The sequence below is a fragment of the Pinus tabuliformis genome, chromosome 3_1 (genome assembly GCF_031772625.1).
Source record: "Pinus tabuliformis cultivar Carrire ecotype Pingquan chromosome 3_1, CPIR1, whole genome shotgun sequence".
NCBI classification, from domain to species: domain Eukaryota; kingdom Viridiplantae; phylum Streptophyta; class Pinopsida; order Pinales; family Pinaceae; genus Pinus; species Pinus tabuliformis.
Genome location: NC_142301.1, coordinates 828,704,798 through 828,714,858, shown reverse-complemented (window position 1 = coordinate 828,714,858; position 10,061 = coordinate 828,704,798).

Below are 10,061 nucleotides of genomic sequence, written 5' to 3'. Positions count from 1 at the left end.
TTAGGGGGCATCTGTTATAGACAATTTTGTGCCTTACAGCAACAAGCATGAATTGTCAATAATCCAAGGGATCCAAAGTTCCCTAAACATGATGTTCCTACCCCTAGAGGAACAAGGTCAGCAAACCAACAGCTCTTAGATCAGTTCTCCACCTGAAAACACTCAAAAACAAGCAATCCTGAAATCAAAGCAGGTGCTCCACTAGGTTTCTGCGCTGAAACTCAGTTGCTCCATGGTGTACCTGCGTTGCAAAGCAAGTGGAACAAAGGCCACCTGCGCTGGGCGAGATGGGACAAGTGGCACAATGAGTCATTGCTTTGGAATCTTCCAAAAATGACACTTGGATCAGGTATTTCGCCTTGTGATGAGTCAGAGGCTCTGTTTCTCCAAGTGGAAGCAAAGTTCACCAAGTGGACTCAAGAACTGAAGATCAACTGAAGATTAACTGAAGAGAGAGAGGACACAAGGCAGCTACACATCAGTTGCAAGCTGACTCATCCTTTCTCAATTCATCTATATATTGAGCTCTCTCCTATGAGCTCAGGAGGCTGGAATTTTGTGCAAAGTAATGATATGCTGTTGGTTTCACTATTGAGCTATTGCGTGATTGTTTGAGAGAGGTGAAGAAGAGCAATTCTTTCTGCTGGGAGGTGTTGCTGGGTTGGAGCCTTCAATGGTTGTAATACTCTCAGAACCTTTACTTCTTCATTAATAAAAGCTATTGAGGTTCTTCTATGTGCTCTTGTTGCAATAATATATTGTGATGATTGCATGTTTGGTTTACACTAATCCATGAACCAGTTATGATTGCATGCCTCTTGTAGTTTCCTTCTTTGTTATTTTGCAGGATCTCATTGTAGCTGGGTAAGCAAAAGAACAAGGAGCTAGGAGCAAGCGGCCAAAAAGAAGAGTTTGGATTCGACATTAAGCGCAAGGCAACGGTTAGTGCATTGCTCCATTATCTTTTGCTTTCATAAAGAAGTAAACCTTTAGTAGTTTGTTTTACAGTTGTTGCTAAGGAACTGTCACCCTTAGAGTGGGATAGGGTCATCCGAGTCGGATACTTTTCCCTACAACAAACTGGCGACTCCGCTGGGGACCGTATCCGTTTGATTGTGTTTGTAGTATTTTGCTATTCATTTCCTGAACAAAAGAGTACCAAATCGAAAAGCTTTTGACTATATCAAAAGCGAAGTAGAGGGCAGCTACTCTTGCTCATTTTCTGAGCAAATTCATGATTTGAAGAGCTGATCTACAAGGATCCTTGTAAGCTCTTAGTGATAGCTTTGCACCTTCCTAATCATCCCTTTGAGTGTGCTTGACTGATTGTTTCTGATTTGAGCAAAAACCGTGCATTTTTTAGAAAGTTATCACCCGGAAACTGTGAAAACGCAATTCTCGTTTTCCAAAGCAGGTAGTACACAGGCTACCTGCTTTGCAACGCAGGTCCCGAAGGGGCTACCTGCGCTGAGAGCCAGATTGGCTGTGCAGCACCTGCGTTGGCCCAAATTTGCCTAGTGCATTTGGGGTTTCCTCCTTTCTCTTGCCGGTTTTCACTTAGTTTTGCTGCTAGGTGTCAGTCTTGTGCCTGTTCTGAAACCAATATTACTTGCCATCATTCTGCCTCTGTTATATAACGAAATTGTACTTGTTCTTTGTATTTCTTACTCATTTACAATTTCCCATAACGAAGAGTAAACTAGTCTTGCTTTTGGCCTCTTAGATCTGAACCTGTGTTAGACATTTTGCTGGTCTAAAGAGTTAGCTTGTTTGTTGTCCATAGCTGATTAGTCATTTTACTTTCGTCAAGTGTGGTTTGATTTCATGCATTTCCAGTGATTAAGCAAGTGAATCTTAAGGTGTCTTTTGATTTTTGGACAAACTTGTTTGTTTTCACTCTAAATCAAAATCAAAGTTATATAACAACTTTCTTTTTGTAATCCATCCACATTAAGAAAGGGAAAAGAAAATACATGCATTGTGCATTTTGCATTTGACTGTGTGCTTGACGATTTAGGGAAAATTTGCATTTAGTGTGTGCTCTATGATCTGTGTGAAAAGATTTGCCTTTCTTTTCCCTCAGTAGTTAAGGTTTTCAAAGTTGAAAGATTGAAAAGTTTGCTTCTCATCTTAGAGTGCATTCAGGAATTTGTTATATACATCTCGTGGTGATCCTTAAAGGCAAACTGTTAAGCAAGATCAACATTAAAATAAATCCAATTTACATAACAACGCTTTGTAACATAACGCAAACACATAGAGGTCTAGGTAGAGACGTGTTCCGGCGTCGTTAAACATAGTGACTGTCGATCTCTGCGAAGGTGGGTGATTCCTCCTGAGAGTCGGTGGCACTAATACGAACTTGTGCTCCCACGTACCGTCGCGTATATATTGGGAGACCCCTATAGGCAATTATCCTTTATCCATAGGAAGCCGTGTCGGCCGCCCTACTGATCGCGATGTAGTGACCACAGCATTCACGAAGATCGACCACCCGTACCGTAAAACGTATTCTGTGGTTTCGCGAAAAGTTGGGCACACCCTCTGCCTAGAACTCCAGAGAAGTTTCTTTTGGCCTTTTTCAAACTCTATAACTGAAAAAGTCCATCCGAGCATTTGTCACTTCGGGCTCGTTAAAACATCGAAGGCGACTAGAGTCATCTTTAGCTTTTTCTCGACTCTTAAAACATGAAAAAGCAAGTTTGTGTCTAAAAGCGTCGTTAATAAAATTTATTTTAAGCGGAACATAATCACCTGTTATTCCCACGTTGATCTTTTAGTTGAAAAGTATGGAGCCCACCAACCAAGGAAATAACCTTGGTGGAAGTCCAAATCCCTTCTCCTCTTGGGGAGATGTTGGTGCGCCTCATATGGCAACATTGTCACTTCCAGGATTGACAATTGGCCTACCTGTATGGCTCTTTTCAACTAATGTAGTCCAGATCGCCACTAATCCTGAGCAGTCGAATCAACAGTCAGAACAGTCTAGAGCTACCCACCAGCCTTCCACTTCTTACAATTCTTCCTCTGATCCTTCATCTTTACAAGGTAGAGCCGGCAAAAGTCAGCCTCCCATGGAGAAGAAGGAAAAGAAGAAGAGAGAAAAGAAGCAGAAGGGGCCTATGGCGAAGGCGACTGGGGGCAAGCAAAAGACAGCTGACAAAAACCCACACACTGCACCGACCGGGCCTAAATCGCCATGTGTCATTTGCAAAGGGACCCACTTCCATCGTGATTGTCCTTGTATTCCCCGGATACTAAGGGACTGGTCCCCAAGGTTGCACAATCCGGTAGCATGAACCTCTGGTAGTCATGTTGATTGCAGTCCGTCAACTAGCGAGAGTGAAGGACGAAGAGGGAGACCAAGATCACCCTGTATGTTGTGTGAAGGCGAGCATGCCATCCACCGATGTCCATTCTTAGATGAGGCAAAGAGAGTTTTAGAAGATCGTCCGGTTTCACCGTTACGACTTCCTCCTGGATACCAAAAACTCGCGCCTAATCCCTCGGTAGTTGAAAATCCAGCTGACCCGCTAAAGTGGTCGGCTGAAGTGTCAGTCATTGAGAATGAACCTACTGAATCCAGACCAGACGAAAGTCTAAAGGTCGAAACGGCAGTTGACCCGGTTCTTCCTTCAGAGGTTTCATCGTCCAATGACTCCGTCATTGAAGACCCATCTTCAAATGACACCCTCACTGAAGAGGATAAAGATGACACCGTCCATATCCTTTTCATCAACACAGACTCTGATGAGCATCAGGGCAATGCGCCCATTCCTTTATCGCAGGAAGGAACATCGTCAGGGTCGTATCCGGCCGTATATTCGGTCCCACCACCAAGCAACCTAGTTGTATCCTTTGATTGGAATCAACTAGGCAGACCCCGGTTACCAGCCAGTATCCCATTCAGAATCATAGTCCAAATCTACAGAATGGTGATGGCTGGAACTATCATTGATGAAGGGGCATCTGTGAGTATCCTTTCCTCTGTTGCTTGGAAAGCACTGGGTTGCCCGGCGCTTTTACCTGAGATGAGAAATCTATCAGGTTTTGATAAAGGAACCAGTCACCCGTTAGGGATTCTCCCCAATGTTCCAATTACATTGAAAGGGAAGACAGTTCATATGAACATCATGGTCGTCCAGGGACCCTTGGTTTATAACTTACTCCTTGGACGAGACTATATATATTGCATGGAGGCGATAGTGTCCTCCCTCTTCAGAGTTATGTGTTTTCCGCACGAAGGAAGAATGGTCAAGCTCGTAGACCAACTTTCATTTCCAGGATCACGCATTGCAAATAGTCAAATACCATCCCTTAACGGTTTATTCACTCAAGGAATGCCACCACCCCCGGTTCTACTTCCCGATGAATGCGAGTAATTCGGGAAGAAAAGAACTGGGACCCAGGGGGCATGCACCCTGGCCTGCCTCGGGCAGAGAAAACCTTAGGTATAAAGTTAATTTCCGCAGAAGAATGGACTAGTCCGTACCCCATCCGAAAAAGGAAGAGAGAGTTGTTCTAGGATAAAATTCTTTTGTCAAAGTTATGTTGAAGCGGAAGAATCGCTCCCTTTGTCTAAAGAAGTGGGCTCTCCTAAGGAGGGGATCTATTTGTGGCAGCAAGAAGGCACCATCTTTGAATGTCAAGCCTCACCCATTAAAACAATATGTTTTGAAAGAGAGTAGGGGCAGTCTTCAAAGAAAGAGAAGAAATTGCTGCAACAAGTAGTTACCATCCTTAGCAACCTAATGATAGACATCGCCGAAAAGAGAGTGTTAGTTTGCGGCAGCAAACAAAGCCATTTTTCGGATAATAAGTAAGAGGACAGAATCTCGAAATTATACTTTATACCTGGGGGCATGCAAACCTTTTGGAGTGCAAGCACGGGATGACTATTTATTTTTTAAATTTTTAGGTCCTCCCTTTAAACCTGTAGGTCTAACCCGTTAAACTCGTAGGATTAGCCGTTTCCAGCTTGCATAAAGAAAGGATGAAGGGCAAAAGTTAAAACCTGCCAATTGGAGTAATTAGTGAGGTATCGCTCCTTAAATAAGATTACCTCACCTAAGGCATTCCTTGTATTAAGACTGGTATAATTGAGCAGTTTTAGCAATGTTCATGCTCGTTAAGAAATAAACGCAAGAATCGAGCAGTTTTGTACAGAGTTCATGCTCGTTAAAAAATAAACACAAGTTGTGAGCAATCTTTCCCTACAGTTCAAGCTCATCCAGAAAAAATGAACCGATAAATAACCTAGAGAAATGTAACCTTTGAAAGCCAGTTTAAAAACCTTTGGTCGTGTTCTTGCAGTCTCACCTCCATCCGTTCATTTGGCCAATCGTTCACCTCCATATGTTTGTTTACCCATTTTGAGGAACAGCTGCGAAGAGTGATTTCACTTAGCCATCCTTGTGACACTGCCGTGATTGGAGAATTCCAACCTGTACCTGGAATCTGCTGCTATCCCTGTTCATCACTCGTTCCTCAAAAGACGAGTCTTCTTTGAGCTCTTTTCACTGACTCGTAAAATATGAAAAGTTTGCCGAGTTTTGGCCTTCCAGCTCGTTAAAAGGACCGGAAGAACTATCCCTCCTCTAGATTTTAATCTTTTTGGACCTGAGGGATTATTACACAAAAAGATCGAGCGCTTGTTTTGTTCGGCTCGTTAAAGAAATCGAAAATTCATCCCTTCTGTATGGTTTTATACTTTTTCGGACTTAGGGGATTAAAAGACGAAAAAGGAATTTTGGAGTTAACTTTTCGTACCTTTTCAAACTCTCTAAAAATGAAAAGGACCGAGTTTTCCTTGTCGTTAGACTCATTAAAATGATTAAATAGCGACAAACTTGTCTTTAGACGAGAACGAGTTTCTCTATCGCTAGGCTCGTTAAAACATAGTGATGGGCTTGCCCGAAGGGCAGGTTATAGAACAAGCATATGTTATCCTCCTCAAGCTTGACAAAAATAAAGAGGTACTGGTCAGCAATGACTGGGGAAAAATTGGGAGAACCTCACAGCATTAATGGTAGCAAGTCGCTCTTGAACATGACACTTTGTCCTCCGTATCACATCGGGTTAGGTTGTTTCATTTACCGGTCTCATAACCATGGTCCTCGCCACACCATCCACAATTAGGGTAATGCTACCAGTCCATCACATCAGTGTCGTTATATGTTCAAGAGATGTGGTTCTGCAAAGAGTCAACCATGTTCCATCCACTGCCATACATTATCCTTCATCCACTTCATGACCGCCACCCTGAATCATACATCACAGTTTGTTTTCACCTCATCACAATCACTAGCTCCGTTCCGTGTCACTGATGTGGGATTCATTAAGGCCCTCCTTTGACGGATCGCTCCTTGTCGACATCAGCTCATTATCCAAGGAGTTGATCTAGGAACACCCCCTTCAGTACTTTGAAGCTTGCATGCCTTAATGGCAAGTTTCTCACTTCCGGCGACAGGTATACATCAATGACCTTCGACCAGAAGATTTTGCATGGTGGTCGACGCCAAGTCCTTTATTCCCACCATGTGGATTGTACTGCCGTACCTTGAGGGTCATCATCCTTATCGGTGATTCCTCTCGCGCTTGTTAACGGTTTACATCATTGACCGGTAATCAAGCGATGTCTTTCCATGTTCGACTTCAAGAAATTCTCACATGGATCGACTTGTACATCGAGTGAAGATCGGAAAAGATTGAAGACCCCGGATCTAGTTTCATCCATCCGGGCTGCGATATATATTCAGGACATAAAGACATTTGATATGTACATCATTACAGCAGATGATCATCCTTCTCAAAGGATGATAATTTCAGCAGAGAATTATCAGTCTACAATCAGACGATCGTCTGTTCTATGTACCAAAATGTATTTATAAAGTTGAGCATGGGAATGCCCGCCTCAGCTAGATCATGAAAATGTATGAAAAATAATGTATTGTATTGTATCTTATTACAGGACACTTCTCAGCAGATTGAATGAACTTCGGATCCTCTCAATAAAGCATTTCACCCGATAAACGACCTCATACTTTAGGGGGCATCTGTTATAGACAATTTTGTGCCTTACAGCAACAAGCATGAATTGTCAATAATCCAAGGGATCCAAAGTTCCCTAAACATGATGTTCCTACCCCTAGAGGAACAAGGTCAGCAAACCAACAGCTCTCAGATCAGTTCTCCACCTGAAAACACTCAAAAACAAGCAATCCTGAAATCAAAGCAGGTGCTCCACTAGGTTTCTGCGCTGAAACTCAGTTGCTCCATGGTGTACCTGCGTTGCAAAGCAAGTGGAACAAAGGCCACCTGCGCTGAGCGAGATGGGACAAGTGGCACAATGAGTCATTGCTTTGGAATCTTCCAAAAATGACACTTGGATCAGGTATTTCGCCTTGTGATGAGTCAGAGGCTCTGTTTCTCCAAGTGGAAGCAAAGTTCACCAAGTGGACTCAAGAACTGAAGATCAACTGAAGATTAACTGAAGAGAGAGAGGACACAAGGCAGCTACACATCAGTTGCAAGCTGACTCATCCTTTCTCAATTCATCTATATATTGAGCTCTCTCCTATGAGCTCAGGAGGCTGGAATTTTGTGCAAAGTAATGATATGCTGTTGGTTTCACTATTGAGCTATTGGGTGATTGTTTGAGAGAGGTGAAGAAGAGCAATTCTTTCTGCTGGGAGGTGTTGCTGGGTTGGAGCCTTTAATGGTTGTAATACTCTCAGAACCTTTACTTCTTCATTAATAAAAGCTATTGAGGTTCTTCTATGTGCTCTTGTTGCAATAATATATTGTGATGATTGCATGTTTGGTTTACACTAATCCATGAACCAGTTATGATTGCATGCCTCTTGTAGTTTCCTTCTTTGTTATTTTGCAGGATCTCATTGTAGCTGGGTAAGCAAAAGAACAAGGAGCTAGGAGCAAGCAGCCAAAAAGAAGAGTTTGGATTCGACATTAAGCGCAAGGCAACGGTTAGTGCATTTCTCCATTCTCTTTTGCTTTCATAAAGAAGTAAACCTTTAGTAGTTTGTTTTACAGTTGTTGCTAAGGAACTGTCACCCTTAGAGTGGGATAGGGTCATCCGAGTCGGATACTTTTCCCTACAACACAATGGGGAAGGCAATTTCTTTCCATTGCCTGGTTTTGTGTCCATACCTTTTGTCAAATGGGTAAAACCCATGATTGCTGAGGGGCAATTGCTTGTTGTGGGGTTGCGAAGCTCCATGCTCTATAAACAAGGTCAGGGGGGAGCTTGATTGTGGCGACGAAATGCATGAGGGTTAGATGCTCATAGGAAGGGGTGGGGAAAGTAGCTGGTAGGGGGCTTGGGGCGCAGCCATGCCTGCGGCTCGAAAAGAAAGCGCTAGAGATTCTAGAACCACGTAATGGTCGGAATTCAGTAGAAAATCTCATCACCAAAGCAACAGAGGCTTACTAAGAAGGGACGGATGCTGGAATCTGAAAATTGCTGGAAGAATGGGAAGAGGAGGTAAAACAAGGAAGCGAGACGGAGGAAGAAATGGATAACTGGAGGACCCTAGTCCCGAATCCAGGTAACACCCGTGGAAGAATCACACAGTTCAAGCAAACCCTGTACTTGTACTGGTTAATGAAGAGCTTATTAGGCAAGGCGATGGAGAAGATCTCTGTGGGTATGGCGGTGACACTACAGGGAATGCTGAACTATAAGAAGGATATGGAGAAAATCCTCTTCTAGCTGCATAAATAGGATATTAGGCTGGACAGAATTGACCACCATATCCCTTGCATACTGGAGTTGTATGTCATGCCAAGAGCATCTGCCAAGGATCCAGCACCCATTGCATCTGCCTCAGAGGATCAGAAGGATTAGACTCTTACCCATGCATAATTTCGTCTTATGCGGTTAGCATTTAATTTCTATGTTGCAAATATCAGTTTTTACAGTTATGTAGTGTATGGACATGAGATAGATACATATCTAGCTTGGATGGAAATATTAAGACAATATTGTTTTTGGATGGCTTATAACGCCGACCGGTGACCAACATAATTGGTTTCCCTTCGGGGCAAGTTGAGGCCACCTCGTTAATCTATGTGGTGTAAACTTGCTTATTTTATAATAGAAAATGGAATGGACCTGCCAAGCTTAACAAAAATAAAATAATAGAACAAATATTAGTGGCAACATAATTTCTCCAACGGATTTTAAAAATCCCCTTATAAAAGTTTGTGCTTTCTAATAATATTGAAGGTGAATGAATGTTGGATGATTTAGACCATTCGAATTACCCAATGTGACTTACGACTTATGTTTGGAGTTATAATATCATTGGGTCTAATGAAAAGTAATGGTCGTTGACCAACTTTAGATCTGATGGTTTATACTTCATTGGACTTCGATGACCAGTACCAAAATTAGAATTAATCCTTGTTATCGGGTTCATTTGTAAAATCAACCACCCACTATAACTACTCCACTGCACATAAATTTGAAAAATGAACTTGAGAGGTTAAATAAATTTAACATGCCCTCCTCAAAATTATGACTTTGACTCATAAACAAACCATTGAATATGATGGACGTAGCATGCCAAGCCATTGAGCCTGCCAATGAGGTTAACTATCGAGCCATTCCACAGCCAACAATCATTCGATCATAAAACTTCAACGATATTCTATACAATATTATATTGTTTAAATTGTTTAGAAACTTATTTGAAATCTATGTCAGAGTAGAAATTTTAAATTTATAATTAAAATTTTGGATATATATAAGTTTCAGATATCTTTTATTTAAACTCAAAATTGTTATTTTCAATGGCAGGGTGAAGAAATTGTACAACATCAATTTAGCATGGGAGGAGCAAAACATTCAACATTTAAAAATGAAAACTATATCAAATTTAATATTTTGGATTCTATCTTGCGTTTCTAGAAAATATGTTCACATTAAATACATAATTATGACCTAATGTTTTATATAGTGGGAAACAATTTACTGAGTCTCACTTAAGATAAAAAAAAAAAAAATTCATTAATAATATTCGTGGGATAATGAGGAGAAC